Raw genomic sequence first — 23679 nt, 5'->3', positions numbered from 1 at the left:
ATTCTGCTGAATTCCACGGGATTATTACTCTTGCAATTGACGAGTAGCTCTCTTCTAAAACCCCTACTAATTGCTGTACTTTTTCCCACAGAGTTGTCTTTTCACTTCTGTCACCTCACTTTCCCCTTCCCCCCAAACTCTCTCACTGTTCTCCATATCTCCTTTATTCCCTGTCCCCAGCCTATCTAATTTGTCATTCCCTCTGTACTGCTACCTGTGCCTTAAACCTGCTTACTCCCCTCACTCTTTTCTCTCCATCCTAAGAACCACTCTTTTTTCCCCCACAAAACCTTCTTCTGTGAGCCCTTTCCAATCAAAGTCCCTTCACTTCTCCCAATCTCCCTTCCTTTTCTCACATCTCCTAAATTCCCTTCCTTTTTCCAGTCTCTCTTTTCTGTCCATTTGGTCCCTCACTCCCAGAGAGCACACAATAACTGTTTCACTCTTGTCTTCCTTCTCCATCTTGCCTCTCTTCAAACACATACCATTTTCTGAACTACCTTTTTTAGGCTGCGTCTAGGCTATGAGCTAAATTCAACTTGATTAACATCCATTTATTAATGCTGGGTTTTATAAACTGAATTTGAAGCATCCTCACCTTCCCACATGCTCCCCACAAAATCAACTTACTGCTGCCACACACAAGTCGCCAAAATTGACTGTTGCAGCAGCATATTGTGGGAACATATCCCACAGTTCCCTGAACCCTGTAGTATGCTAGGTATTTTCAGTGGTGCAGCATGGGAAAAAATGTGTTGCAAGTGGCTGTGAGTATCTGATGACATTTTTCCCATGTATTTCATTTCCCACTTTTCATTTCCATCATTCCCCTGCCATGTTAAACAAATGTACCTTTCTCCAGGCAGAATCTGGCTCGCCTCTCTAAGAGATGTGCTTTTTTTACAACTGAAGGGAGGGGATGGGGTAGCAAAGTGCTTAAGAAAGGTTAGAAAAAAGATTTTAGGTTTCCCAACACACCGGTTTTCAAAATGGGGTGGGTCTTTCCCACACTCAGCCACATCACATAGCCCTTGACCCAATAAAAGAATGTGTCTGCTGTTCAGTGCTGACCATGCTTCCAGGCAGCACCATGCCCTAGCTTGCGCGTTTAGGTCCCCATGGGTGGGAAAGAATTTCAGGGACTTGGAGCCACCAGGGAATGTCTCCCCTAGTGATTAATCTATTCAGAGGCTTGCAGCCACTGGGGCGAACTCTCCCCCGGCAACTAACGTATTCAGGGGCTTGCAGCTACCAGGGGGAAGTCTCACCCCCCCCCCCAGCGGATGAGATAGTTGGAGGGCCTACTTCAGCCACTTCAACATTCCAACCCGCTCTGCAGCTGCAGACCACAGCACCGCCCCTTGCCACTCCCCGCTACACATCCCCGCCAAAAAAGATTTTCAGGAGTTTGCTGTCCACTGTGGACACCTGCTGGTTTGATATTTCTATTATAAAATCCTTTTCCCAAGATTTCCTATTTGTCTTCATGCTTTGACTCCCTCCCCAAAAACACAGGGATGAGGGCCAGTTGAGATACCTGTTTGCGTTACAAGTTTCAGTGGATATTTCGCTGCCATTAGCCGTGTGGACAATGTCTGTGGGTGAAGAGGGAAGTCATTTTTTTTTCCTCGACTTTTCTATCCTCTCTCTTCTAACTTTGAGAACACAGTCTGGGCCCCTGCATTATTTTCAGGGATCGGATGCAATCATGGGAGGGGGACACTCAGTGGATGGCCAGTTGACAACACAGCTTGTGCACAAAAGCCTTAGAGTGTAACAGAAACCCAAAGACCCTACTGACTCGGTGGCTACGTCTACACGAGCCCCAAACTTCGAAATGGCCATGCAAATGGCCATTTCGAAGTTTACTAATGAAGCGCGGAAATGCATATTCAGCACTTCATTAGCATGTGGGCAGCTGCGGCACTTCGAAATTGACGCGCCTTGCCGCCATGTGTCTCATCCTGACGGGGCTCCTCTTCAAAAGGACCCCGCCTACTTCGAAGTCCCTTTATTCCCATCAGCTCATGGGAGTAAGGGGACTTCGAAGTAGGCGGGGTCCTTTCAAAAAGGAGCCCCGTCGGGAGGAGATGCGTGGCGGCGAGGCGTGTCAATTTTGAAGTGCCGCAGCTGCCCGTATGCTAATGAAGTGCTGAATATGCATTTCAGCGCGTCATTAGTAAACTTCGAAATGGCCATTTGCGTGGCCATTTCGAAGTTTGGGGCTCATGTAGACACGGCCAGTAACTCTCTTTTTTTCAAAAACTTTGCTATCGTCAAGCTTTTCGGGGGTATATCACTGCCATCCCCAGTGTTGGCAATGTCTGTGCAATGCAGAGGGAAGTCAATTTTTTTTCCTAGACTTTTCTATTTTCTTTCTTCTACCTTTGAGCATACAGTCTGGGTCCCTGTGTTATTTTCAGGGATTGAATGCAATCATGGGAGGGGCAAAACTCAGTGGATGGCCATTTGAGAACTCAGCTACAGAAGAAAGACATTTCTGTAAGCTTTCTTGCCATCTCTGTGGACATCCTACTTTTCCTTCCTTCCTAAGGGAAAAATGGACATTTGCTTAGCATAGGAGGGGAATCAGGAAAATTCATAAGAACATAAGAACATAAGAATGGCCATACTGGGTCAGACCAAAGGTCCATCAAGCCCAGCATCCCATCTGCCGACGGTGGCCAATGCCAGGTGCCCCAGAGAAGGAGAACAGAAGACAAGTGATTTATCTCCTGCCATCCATCTCCTGCCCTTGTTATGAAGGCTAGGGCACCATACTTTATCCCTGGCTAATAGCCATTTATGGACCTGACCTGCAAAAATTTATCAAGCTCTTTTTTAAACCCTAATAGAGTCCTGGCCTTCACAGCCTCCTCGGGCAAGGAGTTCCACAGGTTGACTGTGCGCTGTGTGAAGAAAAATTTCCTTTTATTAGTTTTGAACCTACTACCCATCAATTTCATTTGGTGTCCCCTAGTTCTTGTATTATGGGAAAAGGTAAATAATTTTTCTATATTCACCTTCTCCACACCATTCATGATTTTATATACCTCTATCATATCGCCCCTCAATCGCCTCTTTTCCAAACTGAAAAGTCCCAGTCTCTCTAGCCTCTCCCCATATGGGACCCTTTCCAAGCCCCTAATCATCTTAGTCGCCCTTTTCTGAACCTTTTCTAATGCCAATATATCTTTTTTGAGGTGAGGAGACCACATCTGCACGCAGTACTCGAGATGTGGGCGTACCATAGTTTTATATAGGGGAAGTATGATATCTTTTGTCTTATTATCGATCCCTTTTTTAATAATTCCTAACATCCTATTTGCCTTACTAACTGCCGCTGCACACTGCGTGGATGTCTTCAGAGAACTATCCACTATAACTCCAAGATCCGTTTCCTGATCTGTCGTAGCTAAATTTGACCCCATCATGTAGTACGTGTAATTTGGGTTATTTTTTCCAACATGCATTACCTTACACTTACCCACATTAAATTTCATTTGCCATTTTGCTGCCCAATCACTCAGTTTGCTGAGATCTTTTTGTAGTTCTTCACAATCCCTTTTGCTTTTGACTGTCCTGAACAACTTGGTGTCATCTGCAAACTTTGCCACCTCACTGCTTACCTCATTTTCTAGATCATTGATGAACAAGTTGAACAGGATCGGTCCCAGGACTGAGCCCTGGGGAACACCACTAGTTACCCCCCTCCATTGTGAAAATTTACCATTTATTCCAACCCTTTGTTTTCTGTCTTTTAACCAATTCCCGATCCATGAAAGGACCTTTCCTCCTATCCCATGACCACCTAATTTACATAAAAGCCTTTGGTGTGGGACCGTGTCAAAGGCTTTCTGGAAATCTAGGTATATTATGTCCACTGGGTGCCCTTTGTCCGCATGTTTATTAACCCCTTCAAAGAATTCTAATAGATTAGACAGACACGACTTCCCTCTGCAGAAACCATGCTGACTTTTGCCCAACAATTCGTGCTCTTCTATGTGCCTTGCAATTTTACTCTTTACTAGTGTTTCTACTAATTTACCTGGTACTGATGTTAAACTTATCGGCCTATAATTGCCAGGATCTCCTCTAGAGCCTTTTTTAAATATTGGTGTTATATTGGCCGTCTTCCAGTCATTTGGTACCAAAGTGGATTTAAAGGATAGGTTACAAACCACTGTTAATAACTCCGCAATTTCACATTTGAGTTCTTTCAGAACCCTTGGGTGAATGCCATCTGGTCCTGGAGACTTGTTACTATTCAGCTTATCAATTAATTCCAAAACCTCCTCTAATGTCACTTCAATCTGAGTGAGTTCCTCAGATTTGTCGCCTAAAAAGGCTGGCTCAGATTTAGGAACCTCTGTAACATCTTCAGCCGTGAAGACTGAAGCAAAGAAATCATTTAATCGCTCCGCAATGGCACTGTCTTCCTTGATCGCTCCTTTTATATCTTTATCATCAAAGGGCCCCACTGCTTTTTTAGCAGGCTTCCTGCTTCTAATGTATTTAAAAAACATTTTACTATTGTTTTTTGAATTTTTGGCTAGCTGTTCCTCAAACTCTTTTTTGGCTTTTCTTACTACATTATGACAGTTAATTTGGGAGTGTTTATGTTCCTTTCTATTTTCCTCACTAGGATTTGACTTCCACTTTTTAAAAGCTGCCCTTTTCTCTCTCACTGCCTTTTTAACATGGCTGTTTAGCCATGGTGGTTCTTTGTTAGGTCTCTTACTGTGTTTTTTTATTTGGGGTATACATTTAAGTTGGGCCTCTAGTATGGTGTCTTTAAACAGATGTGGGATGATGATCTCAAAGACCAGCTAGCATACCCAGAATGCTATGGGGATGAGGGAACTGTGGGATAGGTTCTCACAATGCACTACTGTAACAGTCGATGTTTGCCAATTGTGTGTGACAGCAATAAGTCAACTTTTGAGGAGCACGTGGGGAGGTGAGGATGTTCAAATTCAAACATAGATTACAAATTACAAAATCAGTATTAATAAAGTCAAATTTGTCTCATAGTGTAGACACAGCCTAAATCAGTTACGGCTCCTTTGATTTCAAAGGACGGCCATGCTAGTGATAAAGTTTTTTCTTCAGTTGACCAAAGAGGCCTCCAGGTGCGTAAGTAGACATGGGTGTTACACTGAAAATGCAATGGATCGTTGAATCAGTTATGGCTGCTTTGGTTGCTCGCTGACACTCCAGGACATGACTCATCACCTGCCCCTATTAGCAGTGGATCCAGGCTTGGATCTGTACTTAGACCTCCTGGCAAAGGAGATCCTCACAACAAGAATTTTCATCCTTGCACCCATTCCAAAAATCTAGAAATGTATGTGTTAATAATATACATGGGCAAAACACTGAAAAATGTAATGGATCATCAAATCTGTTATGGCTCAGTTGGTCACTGCAAGCCTTACTTGGAAATCTGTGGTAACCATAGAGCTACTACACTGCCTTCAATGGCCTTTGGATCAAGCCCATACAAAACTTTGGTCTCAAAGGACAGATCTTGGACACTCTAGAGGCAAAGCTTTTTCTTCTGTCGACTGAAAAGGCCTCCAGGTGCCCCAGGGGACACACTGTCCACAGTAATCAAAGCTCGATGGTGCCTGCCTCTGGCCCTTGTTAAAGCTGGTGGGAGCCCATGAAACCTTGTTGCAGGACCCACCACCTGCCCCTATACCCAGCGTGCTCAGAGGAAAGTCTTGTCTCTGTATTTAGACCTCCTGGTAAACAAGATCCTCAAATCAATAATTTGCACCCTTGCACCCAATCCATAATCTAGAAATGTACATCTAAGTACACATGAGTGTTACACTGAATGTCCGCGCAAGCAACTTTTGCTGGCACTTCCTTTGCCTACAGGTATCAGGGAACCAGAGATTAATTATGGAGAAGGAGCCCGAGAAACAACTGCCACATTGGACTGAATACAGTTTAAATCCCTTGAGGATGATCCATTGGAGGGCAAATCTGGTCCCAGCCCCTGCCTATGGACACTTGATGCTCTTAAGCCAGCCCCTGAACATTAGCCACTGAGGCAGACATCCCCCAGCTTACTGCAAGAACCCCGGCTATCAGAGCCACCAGAGTCTTCCCCCCGGGTGGCTGCCAGCCCCCAAATCTTAGCCACCAAGTGAGACTTCCTCCAGGCAGCTGCAAGACCTCTGAATAGCTGCCAACCTTTGAGACTCTTTAGCCACCGAGCAAGACTGCCTCCAGGTGGCTCCAGGACGCTCACTGCACACAAGCTGCGTGGCAGCATGTTCAGCACATCCTTTTATTGGTTTGGGCTCAAGCCACATGACATGACTGGGCGCAGGAAAGTTCCAGACCAAGAGGCACCTCTGGGGTAGACAAGGGAGGGGATGTGGGGGGTAGGACAAATTGTAAACAGCTGAAAAGAAGTTTCTTGTCGTATCATACAAGCACAACCCGCACCCACAGCCTATCTGCCACATGGTGCAGGAGCAGTGGCTGGTACCAGACAGCACAGAAAAAAAAAAAAGACAGCTAGCAGAGGTAGACACAAGCATTATCCTAAAGACACGGGTTTCCAGGCACTGAACTGAAATGGTCTTCCTGTTGCCTAATTCCTGTGCACCTGAGAGCAGTGGAGATGGGAAGCGGCCAGAGCGGAGGACTGTGAGGCACTGCGGAGCACAGATAGGACATCTGTGGAGGCTAAAGAATTCGATTTAAAGACATGGCGCTTCCTCACGACCCTTCACTTGGAATTTTAGATTCGACCTGACAGTACCGCTCTCAGGTTAGGATTTTATGATGTTGCTATTATGTCAACTTTAGTGCTCCATAAATAGAGCTAATGGAATTTACAGTGAAGACAAGCACTTGGTAAAATGAGGCTAAATGCTTTAAAATGGATATTATCTTGTACTGTAGACGCAGCCTTACTTTTTTTCTAGGACTCCTTCCCCCTCCCCCAAGTTTCCTGAGTCTCTCTTCTCATTCAAAATTTCCATTCTTTCCTTCCTCTTCCCACAGTCCCCTTATTCCGCCTTCATCTGCTAAAGCTGAAAGAGTGCAGTGCTCTCCCTTTCAAAGATTATTTTACCTCCAGACATAACTGCCGATTGCGGCAATGTCACTCATTTTAACTCTAGCAGCTATTTCTGAAATCGTTACTACTGTACATCTAAAACTAGAATGCACTCGTTTTGGATGCCAATCCATACAGCTGTTACTTTGCCACGTAATCAGTGTTGTCTTTTAAATAGCGCTAATAATCATGAACTATGAGTCTGAGCTTTAAAGTCGAATAAACTTTCAGCTAAAATTTTTATAGGAGGAAAATGTAATTTCGTTAAAATCACAATATTAAAAAAAATCAATTTTTCACATGTAAATTTTAAACTTCCCCAACTAGAAAACTGAAAAGTGTTCTTTCAAGCTGTCATCTTATATGACTTTTGGAAACCACAACATTTTGGTTTTCTGTTTCAGTTTTGTTCTTTTCCTCCCTTCCTCACTTCTTTTTCCAGTTGGAAAAGGTTTTTTTAAAGTTATTTCCCAAGTTCACACACTTTTATCACTTTCCTCTAATTGGAGGAAAAGATGAAATAACCCTGAAAAATCTTGTAATAAAATGAAAAGCCAAAAAACTTTCAATTTAAAAAATAAAACCAACAAATAAAAACAAAAGTTAAATGTTTCTAAATGTTTTGAAAGTAAACTAAAAATGTTTCATTTCTTTTTTGAAGAAATTGTCCTGTACAATTGCTAAGTTTTTTAGTTTCAAAATTTTTCTTTCAATTTGTTTTGTTTTTAAACAGGCAACAATGGGTTTTTCCAAGAAGCTCTGCTTCTTAAGAGGTTCTTTTGGGAGGGCCATGAGTACCATGAATATGATGAAATAGTGGATTTTTTCAATAGCCCAATTAGGGAAGTAGTGCAGAAGAGGACTGGTTACTTAATTTCATTTCACTAGAATTTGAACATAATGTTTTATTTAAATTTGCTCTTTCGTTTGAAACTGATCTAGAAAATAGCCTAGTTGCATTTACTTGTTATAGTTATAAGATATTTAATATTCCACGCTTTTTTGCTAAATAAACTCAGCTAACTCAATTATGACATAAAACTCAAGTATGACATAAAAAGCAGTTTTGGTTTAAATTTTGTAATGATAGGTATTAAGATTATATCACATTACATGTACGTTAGTTTTTAACAATGGGAAATTAAGTTATTTGATTTTTCTAATCTAATGAAAATAAAAAGCTATTTTAACCTAGTTCCTATTGATTTCTTCTGTAGTAAAACTTCATGATCTGATGAGTAATAGTTGTATTTATTTATCTTTTATTAATTGGGTCAAATTATGATAATTTTGCTTTTTTGGTGGTGAATAACAACTGGAATTTCGTAACAAATGCAATTTTGATAGATTTGTTTCTATTTTTAATTCAAAAATAATAACATGTAGCATTTCATAGAATCATAGAACACTAGGACTGGAAGGGACCTCGAGAGGCCATCGAGTCCAGCCCCCTGCCCCAATGGCAGGACCAAGTACTATCTAAACCATCCCCGATAGACATCTATCTAACCTGTTCTTAAATATCTCCAGCTTTACGTAGTACTTGTCTCAAAAATAGTAAGTATGGGTGCTCCAAGGGAATGTCTGAGAACACTTTTATGTCAGAACTTTTTTTTTCCCAGAAATTTATCTGATTTAATGTAACATTTAGGAAAGGTTCAACTCAAAATGAAAGAAACCCCTAACAGTAATCAAAAAGCCAGGTATAAGGGCACTCACCCAAACCTTAATCTCCCATCTTAGTTTCTCCCTAACCCAGTTAATAGGTAATTATTTGTGCTAAGTGAAACAGCTCCAACATGTGACTGAGTGAGACTCACCCTATAACTTAGTCTCCCTATAACTGCGTGATAGGGAGACCCAAAGAGAGCAGAGTAGGGTGACAGTCTTGGTCTCCTGTGTGATTGCCCTCATCACTGGGTTATTAGCTATTCTAATGTGAAAGGTTTAGATTTCATTCCAATACAGAACAAACAAACAAAAAAAATGTTGACATCTCAAAACTCTTCACAAAATGGAAACTTTGTTTTCCCAACAGCTCTAATAAACATAGTTTCCATTTTACAAATGACAATGCTGAGGCAGAAAAGCTAACTGACTTTCCATTACTGGAGGGTACATCATTAACAGAATACAACCCAAATTTCCTGATCTATCCACTTGACCATAACGAGCTCCTGAAATTCTTATTAACCTGTCTAATGAACAGACCTGTATTACTCAAGTAGTTTTGAGACCCTAGAGATGAGCTTACGTTTGTTTTATTGTATATTGTGTCAATAAATGATAGATTGCACACTACGCTTTTTCAATCATTTGCTCGTCTAAAGTCTTGAAATCAGTTTCCTTAAAATCTCAGTGCTAATTACACATTTTCAGCAATTGCCAATAGGGCAGTTAAATTCTGAAATCTTATAAAACTGATGATGAGATGTTTTAAACATCGTAGTTCATCTTTTGTGCATGTAAAACAAAAACAAAAAAAAAAACACCTCTATCAAAAGACAAGTGCATGAAAATTGCCACATCTCTATTTCTGTAAGATAGAAAAATCTGTTACAGCCATGTGTGTGTCAGAGACAGAGAGAGAGAGAGGGCAAGAAAGACAGGACCTTTTACATGCATGTATTGACATACATAATAATTGCTTTTCGGGGGTAGTCTGTTCTACTGTGTTTCAGCCAGGTTGAAAAAATACTATCTAAGGATTCTTCATTCTTTATTATAAAGATTCTTGACCTGATAGTCTTTGCTGCTGCTTTTACTGTCCTATGATTCTTGCACATGCTGTCCACACACACTAAATCAATCATCCTTTAGTGATCGATCAGTATGTTACTTTCTGAAACAGAATAGGCCAACTTAATTCCAAACTCACCACAGTCCACTGACTCCAACAGAGCTAGCTCTTGGGTGAATGTGGAGGTGGGATTGTGGAGTGGGGAGAGGGGGCAACTGTTGGTTTTATCAAACAGGCAAAGACGCTGGCCCAAATTAATCTCTGGCATCATTCTACCACGAGAGAATAATGAATTATATTGACTGGAATGATACCAGAGATGAACTTGGCACAGGGACTAGAAAATATAAAGGGACAGCTCCTCAGCTTGTATAAATGTAGCTCCCTTTTTTAATTCATTGATTCCTGAGTTCAATGCTAAATGCACCTGAAACTAACACACTTTGTTTGGTGTGTATAACTTAAAATTATTCCCCTGCCCCAGCGCCTACTCAGAAAGAAACTATTTATCAAGTATTAGATCCACTGACTTTCTAAAGGCTGTTTTTTATCAACCCAAGGAAAACAGAAAAGCTGTGTCTACACTAGAGTTGTGCTGACAGACATCACTGTCGACAGATATTTCCCCCATAGAACTTCCGTCTATAGAAGACATCCACACCAAATACAGGCTCCCCGTCAATGCCCTCTGTCGACAGAGAGCTGCCAGACTGCCTAGCCCTCTGTTGGCAGAACAGCCAACCGGAAGCTCTGCAAACAGGGCAGCCCAGTGAACCAGAAGCTCCCTCTGTCGACAGAGGGTCCCCCCCACCCTCTGGAGCATCTACACTATTTTTTTGCCCACAGAATCTGTCAACAGAGGCGCTATGCCTCGTATGGTCGAGACAGACCTCCGCCGGGAAATATGCTGTGTTCTGTCCACAGATTCTCGACAGACACATATTTGTAGTGCGGACACTCCCTAGTTCTGTCGATAGAGGGCCTCTTTTGTTGACAGAACTCTGTAGTGTAGAACGAGCTCATCTGTATTAAGAACCCCAGTCACAGGCCAGGACCCCACTGTGCTAGTCTGTACAGACAAAGACACTCCCTGTCCCCCAGAAGCTTTTGTAATCTAACTAGACAAAACAAACTTGCGGTGTGTGGAAAGGGGTCTAACGCAGAAGCAAGGTGAGCAGTGTGATGGCAGAAAATTGCATGTTAGTTTCATGCTTTTGGGGCAGCAGAGGTATGTTTAGTTATGGGGCACAGTGTTTTTTTTGTGCTGGTACTTGCCTGTACTGAGTACCAGCACCTGGGCAGCCCCAGCCATGCGACTGGCTGGGGGAAGTGGGAGGGGCACAGAGACAGCTGACTACCGGGTCTTCTTTTTTTTTTTAGTTTTCCATATAGAAAAGGCACTGGGTGGGCATAAGCTGAAGGGAAAGGCCTAACAGAACAGGAAAGGTTGGAGAAGAGGATAAGAAGAGTGACACTGAGGTAATGAGAGATGGGGAGGGTTGGAGCAAATAACCAATCAGCCCAGGGCAGAAAAAGTTCAGTCAAAGCTTTAGAAAGTTTTCTAGTTTCATTCAGCACTATCTCTGCTCAGAAAGTGCAAAGACATCTGTTGACATGTTATAAATATTTTGTGCTTGCTGTGCACATGAACCCATGTTTTCAGTTTCAAGTATGTGTTAAAAATGACAACCAGAATCCAATCTCACCCAATCCACCATGAATTGTTCTCTTACAGGCACAAAGCACAGCAGATACATCCTTTCTGTACGATGCTACGGCAGAATATAAATGAAATTGAATGTTTCACTTTCCGTAATAGTGAATATTTGACATACAAGAGAATAATATTTTCTACTTCAGGTCAACCTAAAGGACTATGAATGAAAACTAACATTAAAGGTTTTTAAATCAACATAAATTTTGTGTTGCTCGGTCTGTACATTTGTCCATGCAATGTACGAAGCTAAATAAGTGGCATAGCTCAGAAGCTTATATTGGGCATGTCCCCCATCTACTACACTGTGTAACAAAAGTCACTGTTTAGCAGATAACAGTTCCAATGGCATTGTCACACCTCTAGACATTTTTGAAATCCATAAAAGTCACTTAGAAGACTGGTACAAAAACCCATAACGCAGTTCTCCCCTTACGGTAAGGAAACCACAGAGATGACATGGTTACCCTCAGAGCTTGCATATTTATTCAGCAAATCCTACTAAAATAGCTAAAATACATCGGGTACTTGCAGCGCAATATTAGAGATTACACTGTTACAAAAGCCTGCATTTTCAACAGTACACAACTGCAACTATACATAAATGCCACAATTGCTGAGTACTGCTTCTTGCTCTATATACAGCACAATTGATGCATCTAATCTATTAGAAAAGAAACCTTACAAGAAAGGGGATGGGGTGGACCTAAGCAGTGCAGTGCATGCATTGGTATTTAACAGTCAAAAGGTAAAACAGTTCAGAACAAGGCCTGCCCTGTAAAAGGAAGAGCTAAAAGACAGAGTTATATAAAAAAATTAAGGTGGGCTTTCAGACTGTGTCTAACACAACAACATTCCATGAGTAGATGGTACTGGGGTTTTTTTTCTTTTGTTTTTTCCTAATTCCCTGGGAGCAAGAACAAAAATGTAAAATCTACAGTTTGATACTGAAATATACCCTTTGCCTTTTATAAGAGTGTCTCCTTTAGAAGTTAACAGAAAAAAAATCCCCATTTCATGCCTACCACATCACCTATTTTAACAGGATTTTAAAAATGTGCCCCTTTTTTCAAACAAAGCTTTTTCTCCTCCACCCCCAAAAGTATAAAAATTTCCAAAGGCTATTGGAAAATTATTGCTCGTCATTTTCTAAGATACATGGAAAGGAGACAGAAAGGAGACTTACTTAACTTACAGTTTTGTGATTGCTCCCACTAGAGTTGAATGTTTGTGAGTATACCCTGATCCAGTCCCTCACTTTTACTCTATTAGTAGTTACTCACCCTACAACACTGAATAAGAAAGCCACACTGAAGACACAAGGAAACAAGTCAGTCCCATCTTAAGAACAACATTCAGGAAAACAAAGTACCAACACCTTCTCAGAACATGGAAATAAAAAATAACTCCATCAGAGCTACCTTGCCAAGGAGCATGTTTAAAGTCCAAAATAGCACCATTCATCAGTGTCTCAAATCCCGTGGCAGCATCTCAATCACTTACCACAAGGAAACCATGAGTTTCATACTACTTCTATACATCAAAAGAGTACATGGATAAAATATAGAGATATACAGACAATTGATGAAAATAAACTACTAGGCTTGTTACATCTAAATGGGGGAAAAAGAGGGACTCTCAGCCTCTGCAAGAAGCAATTCAGAATGATGGAAATGGAGAGGCAGCAATTTACCGGTTGCATGTCAGCGGTGGAGTTTGAGTAGTGGAAGACGTTGTGGCAGAACCAGGCCTGAAGGCCCACCTGTAATGTTGGTAAACATGGATTCACAGTGTGAAATTCTGAAAGCTTGAGTCAGAATGTTAAAAACGGTTTGTACGATACACATTTATCCACTGTAATTCTCTAAAGCAAGGCTCAGAGTCCCATAGTTTCTTCTTATACTTGATGATTTACACAGAAACAATTCCCGATATATGACACCATGACCTCATCAACACCCATATACCATATGGAATACAAATGGAGGAATTATGATTAAAAAGAGTAGAGGTAATTGATTTCAGTGAAATGATATCCATAGCCACTTGCTGGAGTCAGAAATGCAGCTTCAGTCGCATTGTTCTTCTTGCGATTAACTTCCTTTGGGATAGTAAGATCTCCCTGCATGAGGAGGACAGAAAAAAAGTTAGCTGCGCTTGCACAGAAGCTGTTAAATGCATTACTCTCCCTCGCCCACCCCCACATATCCTTGGACTTCTAAAGCCTTGTAAATGTGGTTTACATATTAGGCACGGTCAACTGAAATATAAATATCAGTTCCATGGAGGGAAAAGGATTGTTTGAAACAGCTCCAGAAGCCTTGAAGCTTCTGTTTGGAATTTTTATGTCTTTGTTTTATTTTTAGCTGGGCCACTGTGTCCGGCAGACTCCAAAGATTCACTTATCAGCACACACCGCTAGAGGCCAGGTGATAGAATTCAGCCTCTGGCCCACATGCATTGGAGCCAGTGCAGAATCAACCCATCCCAGGAGGAGTTTGGAGGGGGCGGGTATGTTTTAGAAGCTAAAATCCATCCTTCAGCGCCTCACGGTACCCAGGTGGTGCAGATGCTACACTATGGTATCCCTCAAAGGGGTGCAGTCTGCTCCCTGCTCTCAACACACCCAGATAATTCTGTGGGCTGCTTACACAGAGGGTCTCCTCCTCCCTGTCATTTCTTACGCAGTGTTTGCCCCTGGAAGAACAGTAAGGAGAAGCTCCTTTGCTTTCCCAACTCGAAGACTGCAAACCAGACTGGTGCAGGAGGGAAACAGGGAGGCAGAAAGATGAGTCCACACATGCACCTACGCAAAAGCTGAGGGCAATCTAGGCCTATCTCTGCATGTGCACATCTCGCACGTGTTGCCGACTGGCAATCAAACAGGCATTTACATAATTTAGCCAGATGGCAAAATACCTGAATTCTTTCTCTCTTTCACTCACTCAGATGCAGGTTCTATCTGTGTATTTGAAACTTGTGGGCATAAATTTACAGACTAAGTTGAGGGGACTGTGAAAATCTAACCCATAACCTCTTTTCACCAAAAACCCCTGAAGTAGATTGCTTCCTGTCACCACTTGTTAAGACCAATAATCTAGGAGCACATAAAATTCACTTTAACTTGTCTACCAATTTTTTTAACACCAGACTCTGTCCTAATGCCGCACATACTTTGGGACGCAAAAAACTGTCTGAATTGTAAAAGATCACATTGTTGGTGTAATGTATCTTACAGCTTAACATAACACTCTTATCCTTTTAACTTGGTTATTTATTCAGACACCTAGTATTCGCTAATGAATGCTTATCCAATAATATTTTACTGAAAAAAATCATTTACACATCTCAAATATTTAAACACCACGATAATTAGGGCCCAAAGCAGCAAAGCATTCTGTGACACTGATTAAATTATGACCATAAAAATCATTGTTGCTACCACTGTTACTTATTTGCAACAAATCTTATCCCAAATATGACAGAAAGCCAGAAAGTGTTAACCATCCTGCAAGCTAAATGACCCCAGCTCAACCTGTAGAAACGTGTTACAAGTATGCTAGATAGGCTAGACCTCTGAAATCTAAACCCATGTTGTTAGAAGTAACACTGTTTGTAGGTGTTTACTTATAAGTGTAAAAGGGCGATTCCTGTCTGTTGATTCAGAGATCAAAAGGAAATAATAACATTTAGATTAATCTTCTTAATGGATTTGGAAAATAGAAGGTTACATCAAAGCCTACTGTTCACCTCACATTCAAGAGGCTGCTAGAAGACTATAAGACCCTTGGGACCTGATCATTTTTTTTAATCTCAGGTCCATTTAAAGTTTTGGGCAGTGGAAGCCTAAGCAATAAGGATTGAGATCCCAGCCCTCAGCTGGAATATCTCGGACTATAACCAATGGACTAAATTCTAAAAGAACTCCATGCAACTACAAAGCTCACCATCTCTATTACGAATCAGATCTCAGAATTGTACTATATTTATGCCTGTATGTATATTAATCTTTTAACTAATAGTCTCTCTTTCCTTTTTATAGTGTTTAGTTTAATAAGAACTGGCTGTGTGTATTTGCACACGATCTGAAACATTCATTAACTTGGTAATGGGTCTGATCCTTTGGGGTTGGTAGAACTTTCTCATATGAGGAGGAAGCTCTTCCGAAGTCCTCATTATATTTGACTTGTGTGTCTGGGTGGAGGCTTAAGGCTGGATTGCTTTAAGGAACTGTGTTGTTGATTTCTGGGTAACTAGTACAGCATTATAAAAACTGTTGGGGGCTGGTCTGCTAAATTTAAATATTGGAATAGTCAACAGCTTTGGGGGTTGCCTGCTCCATTCTCTGAAGTTTGGCCCAAACTGAGTAAACTCAGTTGGCTCCCCTGGCTCCCCAGTCACACATTTATGCATGCTTTGAAGTTAAACATATGTAATTCAGTATTTTGCTGGACCGTGATGGACTGCCAAATGGAGCATTACAATGGAAAGCCTGTACAATTAGTAACACCAGTTTTTTTATTTGTGGCTAGAATGTTGATTGTTGTTAGAAACAACTTTAAAAAATCTGTGTTTGGCTTTGCTGTGGTGTTTTTTTAAGAGAACTAAAATGACAGGATGAAGGAGCCATAACACTTAGGAGAAGGACACTGAACAGGTTAAAAGAAAAAGATCATATTTTCTTGAAAGCTTACTTCAGAAATCCGAGTCCCCTTTCAATATACGGACTTGAGTTCAGTCTTTTTGACAATGAAATTCATCATCATCATCCATCACCGTGGGCTCTGCGCCCATTGGTGTCTGATGCCGCTCTCTCTATTTCCTTCCAACAATAAAAGTGTAAACTCCTAAATTAAGACATATCTCCGTGAACTGAATCTGATTATCAAAAAATGACAAGAGGATTATTTCTGGCTTCAAAGCCAATAAAACCATAATTCATATCAGGTTTTTCATATTAAACGTATCTAGCTGTGTTAAACTCATCTATTCCGCAACCTTCCTACTGTCTCTATCCAGTCTAAGGCTATGTCTATATTAGGGAAATAAGTTGATTTCAGATATGCAATTCTAGTTATGGCATTTGCGTAGCTGGAATCGACATATCAGAAATTGACTTATTTCTCTAGTATAGCCCTAGCCTCTAGTCCCCATTGATTTAGCGTGGAGTACAGGGGTTGACTGCCAACCTCAGAGAGATCGATTTTGCATGTCTTTACTAGACATGCAAAATTGAACTCTGGAAGATCAAACCTGACCCTGACCCTGACCCTGACCCTGACCCTGACCAGGTCGATCTTCTTGGAAGTACAGACAATGACAAGCATAGTAACACGCTATGGTCTGCTTTCAGATACATGTAGTGCCCATTGGCCTCTATGCTCAAACATCTAGGAGCATTAGTGGGCCCTACTGTCACAGCCATTGACTTCCTTACTTAGGCAAATGCTGTCCTCTGCTCTATGGGGAGAACAAGGGGCCAAGGCTGTAGGAAATACCATTATTTGAGAAATCTTTTCTAAGCAGCACCACCATCAGTGTGACATGGGGCTTATCTCCTCCAGAGGACAGGGAGAAGGGCCCTGAAAAACTGAGACTGCCCCATTAAAAAGGGACCCTGGCAGACCACTACAGTCCTGTCGGTGGCACAGCAGGATTAAGGCAGGCTCCCTGCCTGGCCTGGCCTGGCCTGGTTCCATGTAGCTCCCAGAAACAACTGGCATGTCCAGCTCCTAGGAACAGGGGTGGCCAGCGAGGCTGTGTATGATGTCCCCACCCCAAGCACAACCTCTGCAGCTCTCATTGGCTGAAAACCACAGCCACTGGGAGCTACAGGGGGCAACACCTGCGGACAGGGTGGTGTGTGGCGCCCCCTGGTGCCTCTGCCTAGCAACTGGTCATGCAAGCCAGTTTCAGGAGTGTTTGCCAGCCAGAGCCCAGACCCCAACCCCTATCCTAGCCCTGAGCCCCCTCTGCATCCAAACTCCCTCCCAAAGCCTGCCCCCCCTTTACCGTCTCCTACACCCTACCTCCCTACCACAGCTCTGACCCCTTCCTGCACCCAAAATCTCTCCCAGATCATGCATCCCTCCCCAGCCCTGAGGCCCCCTGCTCCATAACTCCCTAACAGAGCCTGCACCCCATGCTCCACCCCAGCTCTGAGCCCCCTCCTGCCTCCAAATTGCCATCTGCAGTGTGTTACCCTCACGCCCTTCTGTGCCCTAAACACCTCCTGCCTGGCTGCACCCCAGAGCCCACACCCCATTCACGCACACACGCCAAGTGCCTGCCCCAATCCAGTGAAAGTAAGTGAGGGGTGGGGAGAATGAGTGAGAGGTGGGGGATAAAGTGAATGGGGGATGGTTTCTGTGGAAATGGTCAGGGCAAGGAGTTGGTTTTGTGCAGTTAGAACGTTGGCAACACTACCAGGGTGATGAAGTAGATATAACTAGATGTTGGGGTGGCACGAGGAGGGGGGAAAATCCATTGATCAGAGGCTTCTCTTAGGCTATGTGGTGGGAGCAGCAATGCACCCAATCTGCAGATACTCCCTTTCCCAGAGACCTGATGGAACAATCTCTGACCCAAAAATAGCTAGCTGGGCTTGGTGGGGAAAGAAAAATTTTACCCTCTGTCCTTCCTGGAGTAGAAATGGGAATTGTGCCGGGGAGAAAGCTTCAGAATTAAGCATGACTTGTCGAGCTCTAGTGACTACACAGACACAAACAACTTCCACTTCACAAAAACCCCAGCTGAACTAATGTTTCTGCTTTACTTTATTCTTCACTAATATGTTGCTTATGTATCAACACAAGGTATGGGAAGAAAAATAGAAACGTACACACGTAAACACACACAGAGACCAAAGATCTGGGCATGTTTCCAAAAGCTTTGTGTTGGGCAGTTCCTCTTCAGCTGTGAAAACAATCTCAGTCCTGAAATTCTGCCATATAATCATAAAACAGAAAATCCCATGTGACCCTTCTGAGTCTGGAAATACATCCTCTCTATTTAATATGGCGCTGTGTACTTGCTCATTCCACGAGAAAGAAAAGGTGTTTTTATCTGCAATTATGAGTTCAAAACTCTATTCACTTTATTATTATTCTCCCATTAATTAAGTCACGCTGCTTGGGATTAGTAAAGAGTTCATGAAGCTGTTAAATTGAAGATGACAGGGGAAAAGTGCTCAGTCCTTCACCACTTTACTCTGGCTAACTTTCTACACCTGAGGCAAAGAATTGGATTCCAAACACTCTGGCTAAGGTTACACTACAGTGCTCTGTCAAGAGAAGTCACTAACAGAAAAGATTTCCCAGCAAAATTTCTGTTGCCAGAGTGCAGCCACACACAAAAGCCAATCGGGAGAGCGCTCCACTCTATCGACAGAGAAGCGTGGCCGCCCTCTTGACAAAACAGGCACCAGGAAGCACAGCAGACAGGGCTGCCCATTGTTCCGTCTGCTCTGTCTGTGGAGAAAAGGCTCCTCCCAGAGCAACCACACAGCTTTTTTGTCAACAGAATCTGTTGACAGCAGCGTCATGCCTCATGGCTGAGAGGCAGAACACTGATAGCCAAAGTGCTGAGTTTTGTCCACGTACTGTCGACAAAGCACATTTTGTGCGTGGATGTTCCACCAGCTTTCTCAACAAAACTGGGGTTTTGTCGGCAAAACTCACTAGTGTAACCATAGCCATTCTGTTTCTGCTGAATCTCATTTCTGCAGAAAAACAGACTATACACATCAATATTCACTTGCATTTGAGACCTTGTTATCAGAGCAAACTTGGGGATAGTTCTAAATACTGATCCTTCCAAACATACCAAAACATCTTTTGAAGTTCTAGATAAATCTAGTGCTAATGGACCCAAGAGGAAAAATAAGGAAACAAAGAGTTAAGGTGATAAATAAAATGTCATACTTCCAGCTATGTCAAAAACCTTAAGCAATTTTGTTAACTTTTTCAGTGCTAGGCCAAATGTTGAAAGGTTACTATATGGCAGGTGCCATATAAGAACTCCAGTTATTCACAAGTCCAGGAGCAATGAAGGTTGTTCTTTCATTGACGTAATCATAACTTTCACCTTGTGATCTAGGACAAACCTGTTTAAATGTGAACAGAGGTTTAACACAACAATTTTCATAAAGAAAAATTGCCAACTAGGGCAGTATGAGTACAACAACTGTGTGATCTGCAACAATTTTCTTTTAGAGATACGTGACTCTATTAAATTAATTTCATAGGCTGTTTCTACACAGGCCACTTCCTTCGGAAGTGGCATGCTAACACATGGAGCAAAAGATGCTAATGAGGCACGGATACAAATTCCCCGTGCCTCATTAGCATAACGTCACGTGATTTGGGAGTCTGGAAGACCATTCTTCCGGACTGCAAAACGCCGTGTAGAAGCGTGGCCCCCGGGGGGGTCCTCTGGAAGGAAGTCCTTCTTCCGGAGGCCCCTTCTTCCTGAAAATTATTGGGAAGGGGCCTCCGGAAGAAGGACCTCCCCTGGCGGCCGTGCTTCCAGACGGCGCTTTGGAGTCTGGAAGAACGGTCTTCCAGACTCCAAATCACGTGATGTTATGCTAATGAGGCACGGAGAATTTGTATCTGTGCCTCAGTAGCATCTTTCACTCCGTGTATTAGCATGCCACTTCTGAAGGAAGTGGCCTGTGTAGAAACGGCCCTAGAGAGATGAGGTAGGTAAGGTAATATCTTTTTATATTGGACAAACTTCTGTTAGTGATTGAGACGTGTCTTTCAGGTCACGCAGATATTATTTCTCCCACCATGTCTCTCTAATGTCTTGCAATTGATCTGGCTACAATAACACTGCATAAATTCATTTCGCGTAGATGTGGCTAAGCTATGGAAAACTAGCCTTCTATGTACAAGTCCATCTTCACCTAGCATTGCTACTGGCCTACTTGGAGAACTTCTGACAGTATTTTGAGTCCTTTTTTCTGTTTTTAACAGTATTTTGAGAAAATGGTAACAACTGTCTCTGTGCTAGCTCATTGCCACATATATTAATTTTAAAAGATGCAAGCTCACACAGAAGGAGAGTTTGCAAATCTCGTTAAGTGGAGGGGAACTGTAATTAATTTTATTCTTTCCTTAAAAGAAGCACGGAAATTGTGCATTTTCCTGTGCACAAAACTCTGCTGTCCCATCTGGATTTCTCAGTCTAGATAGTAAAAATCATACTCTAAACAGTTTTCCATTTTTCTCTACTTTGCTTACTTGCCAACTTTGCTGCCAGATTTCAAGTCATTAGAAAACAAGGACATGGGAATGAAATAAATATGCTCTCAGGCTTTTGAATAACTGTTTCATTTTGCTACTCAAATTTCTTATCCAATTTTGAGTTTATCTCAAAGTGACAGAGTAAAATCACTTAAATACTGGCAGATATGATACACTTTAACATATTTTCTACTTCTCAAACACAACTAAAATTTATATTTAGTCAAACTATGCAACTTCTATTTAAAGAAGGCAAGACAAAAATGCAAAATCCTGGCAAATGCAAAAAAGAATTTTCTCCTCTTGTATTAGAGTTTGTAACCACTTGAGAGTTGAATCTTTCTTTTAATTGGTTGCTATTCTAATATTACCAATACTGAACATTTAAAAAAAAAGGTCATGAGACTGGCTTAAAAACACACAAGACTTTCATAAATGTTGGAATCTTTTACTTCCCTTCTGGTTTTCAAGTTACTCTCTGAAAACATGAGGGTTAAAACATTTTTATTTTTAAATGAAAGCTCAGATTCTAATGTAATTATCTGACTCTAGGAGTTGGGGCTTTAAGAAAAATGTGAATGATAAAACCATAGGAGTTGGAGACAGCTTAAGCCAGGATTTCTCAAACTTTTTAAACTGATACCACACCTTAATGTTATTTTTTTCCATGGAGCCCCACCTCCAACAAAGAGAAAGCCAAATGTGAGTGTTGTTCCGAACTGTATGCCAGGTTGAAAGAGTACTCATTCAAATGTGGCCTGACCACCCTTCTGTCATGATAGAGAGGCAGTTGGGCCACGGCTGAGTGACTGGCATTGCATCCTGGTATTTGGACCCTCCTCCCCTGTATTTTCATTTCTAACCACTGAATTATTCGAGCTTTTTGCATGTAATCACTATCCCACATCACACCTGGGCTGAGAATCTCTAGTTTAAATAATCTTAAATAAGCTTAACTTTCACAATCCCATTATTTATATAGTGCTTGCAAGCTTAATAAATTGTGCCTCTTTGGATGAGAGAAAATTAGTTAAGGATAAATATGGAAATTACCTTACCTTAGGAAATCCTCCATCCCCTTGGCTAGTTGGGAAGAGTTCCTGGCTGACCCAAATTGCTAACCTTGGCTGATACACCTGTCGGAACATAAATGTGTAGGTTTATGTTGTATTAAGCAGAGATGTTCAGCATGTGATCTCATGGTAGTCATGTGACAGATTTCGTTAGTACAATACTGAGATTGAACTTCTGGAAGTCTTGCTTCATAGACACAGAGCCAGATTCTCTTCCCAGTTAACACCAAAGGAACCCCATGGGAGTTAGTGCAATTTGGAGTAGGTGTGAAAGCAGCATCTGCCCTTTAGAGTACACCAACTGAATTGTATCACTTTGTGTAGAAGGTGATATTCTATTAGTCATGCCAACGGTATTGTTTTGTGGAGGGGGAGGAAAGCAGGGAGAGAATGGAGACACCAAAAGACATGATAGTCATAACAGTAATATGGCTTTATTGGCATTTGGCTAAAGCAACTGTGTACATGAATTTCCTGCAAATGACAATCTGTGGCACCACTACTTACATGCTATGCAGTGCACCTTTTTTCCCCTGGCCATGTTGGCTTGGGGAAGAAATTCTGGGGAGCAGGCAGCCCTGGGACCCAGAAAACGAAAAAGCAGTCATGTAGCACCTTAAAGATTAACAAAATATTTTATTAGGTGATGAGCTTTTGTGGGGAAGACCCAATTCTCCAGATCTGGAACTAGTGCTGAAAATGAACTGGCATGACGAATATATAACAGCTAGAAAATGAAAACAAAGAAACTGACGTGAAAACTGACAAATCAGCTGTGGGGAGCAAAGGGCAGGGGGTAAATTACTTACTGCAAGTGTCTATTAAGTTAAGTGACTTGTCTGAGATCACTGTGAATATCAAAGATGGGGAAGCTGTCTTTGTAATGTGTAAGGTAACGGCTATCTCTATTAAGGCCAAGTGCAAAGTGTCGAATTTGAGAATAAATTCCAGTTCAGATGTCTCCCTTTGTAATCTGGTGTTAAAGTCTCTTTGTTGTAGGACACAGATTCTCAGGTCTTTAATACTATGGCCTACTCTGTTGAAGTGCTCACTGATAGATGTGTGTTTATTCAGACTTGATGTCTGATTTGTGTCCATTCATTCTTGGATGAAGTGACTGTCCAGTCTGTCCAAAATACACAGTGAGGGGCATTGCTGGCATGTGATAGTATACATAACATTAGTGGAGGTAGAGGAATATGAGCCGCTGATTGTGTAACTGGTATGGTTAGGTCCAGTGATGGTATCTCCAGAATAAATATGTGGATAATGTTGGCAATGAGGTTTGTTGCAAGGAAAAGTTCCGGGGTTAGTATTTCTGTGATATGGCGTGTGGTTGCTAGGGAGAATTTTCCTGAGGTTAGGTGATTGTACAAGAGAACGAGCCTCTCATCCAGAGCCTCTCGGAGCGTAACATCATGTTCCCGTACACGTTATAGATTGTTGATAATGAGCCGGAGGGGTTTGAGTTGGAGGCTATAGGTGTTCTGTTAGTGACCTTTTGGGCCTATCTAGAAGTAGCTGGTTTCTAGGTATTCATCTGGCCCTGTCAATCTGTATTTTTCCTCCTCCCGGGGGGTAATTAAGTTTTGCAAATGCCTGGCAGTGATCTTCAAGTTTTTAGTCTCTGTCAGTAAGACTGGAGCAGATGTGGTTGCATCTAAGGGCTTGGCTATAAACAATCCATCACCTACACTCATTGAAACCTGGCTGATTTAAATTAAAAAAATCACTCTCACTGTAATTTAAATCACCCTTCAAGTCATGTGGGAATTTGGCTCTATTAATTCATTCAACATCATCTGCATATTAAAACCAGAATA

The 23679-nt window shown here is 41.9% G+C and overlaps 1 long non-coding RNA gene across 3 annotated transcripts in view; it reads right to left on the bottom strand.

Moving 5' to 3' along the window:
- Positions 1-13531: 13531 nt before the first annotated feature.
- Positions 13532-23679, bottom strand: part of LOC142013112 (uncharacterized) — a 35437-nt gene continuing 25289 nt past the window's right edge. Inside the window, exons 3-5 of one of the 3 annotated variants that reach the window (XR_012645547.1) lie at positions 22364-22471; positions 21837-21919; positions 13532-13657 (exon numbers count right to left, since the gene is read on the bottom strand). This is a non-coding gene — a long non-coding RNA (uncharacterized LOC142013112). The remainder of the gene's footprint in view (positions 13658-21836; positions 21920-22363; positions 22472-23679) is intronic. The other 2 variants (XR_012645548.1, XR_012645549.1) reach the window with 2 other exon arrangements.

This window comes from Carettochelys insculpta, chromosome 5, assembly GCF_033958435.1.
Source record: "Carettochelys insculpta isolate YL-2023 chromosome 5, ASM3395843v1, whole genome shotgun sequence".
Taxonomy (NCBI): Eukaryota; Metazoa; Chordata; order Testudines; family Carettochelyidae; genus Carettochelys; species Carettochelys insculpta.
Note: the sequence above shows the minus strand (reverse complement) of the source record. Positions and strands in the feature narration are given on the sequence as shown.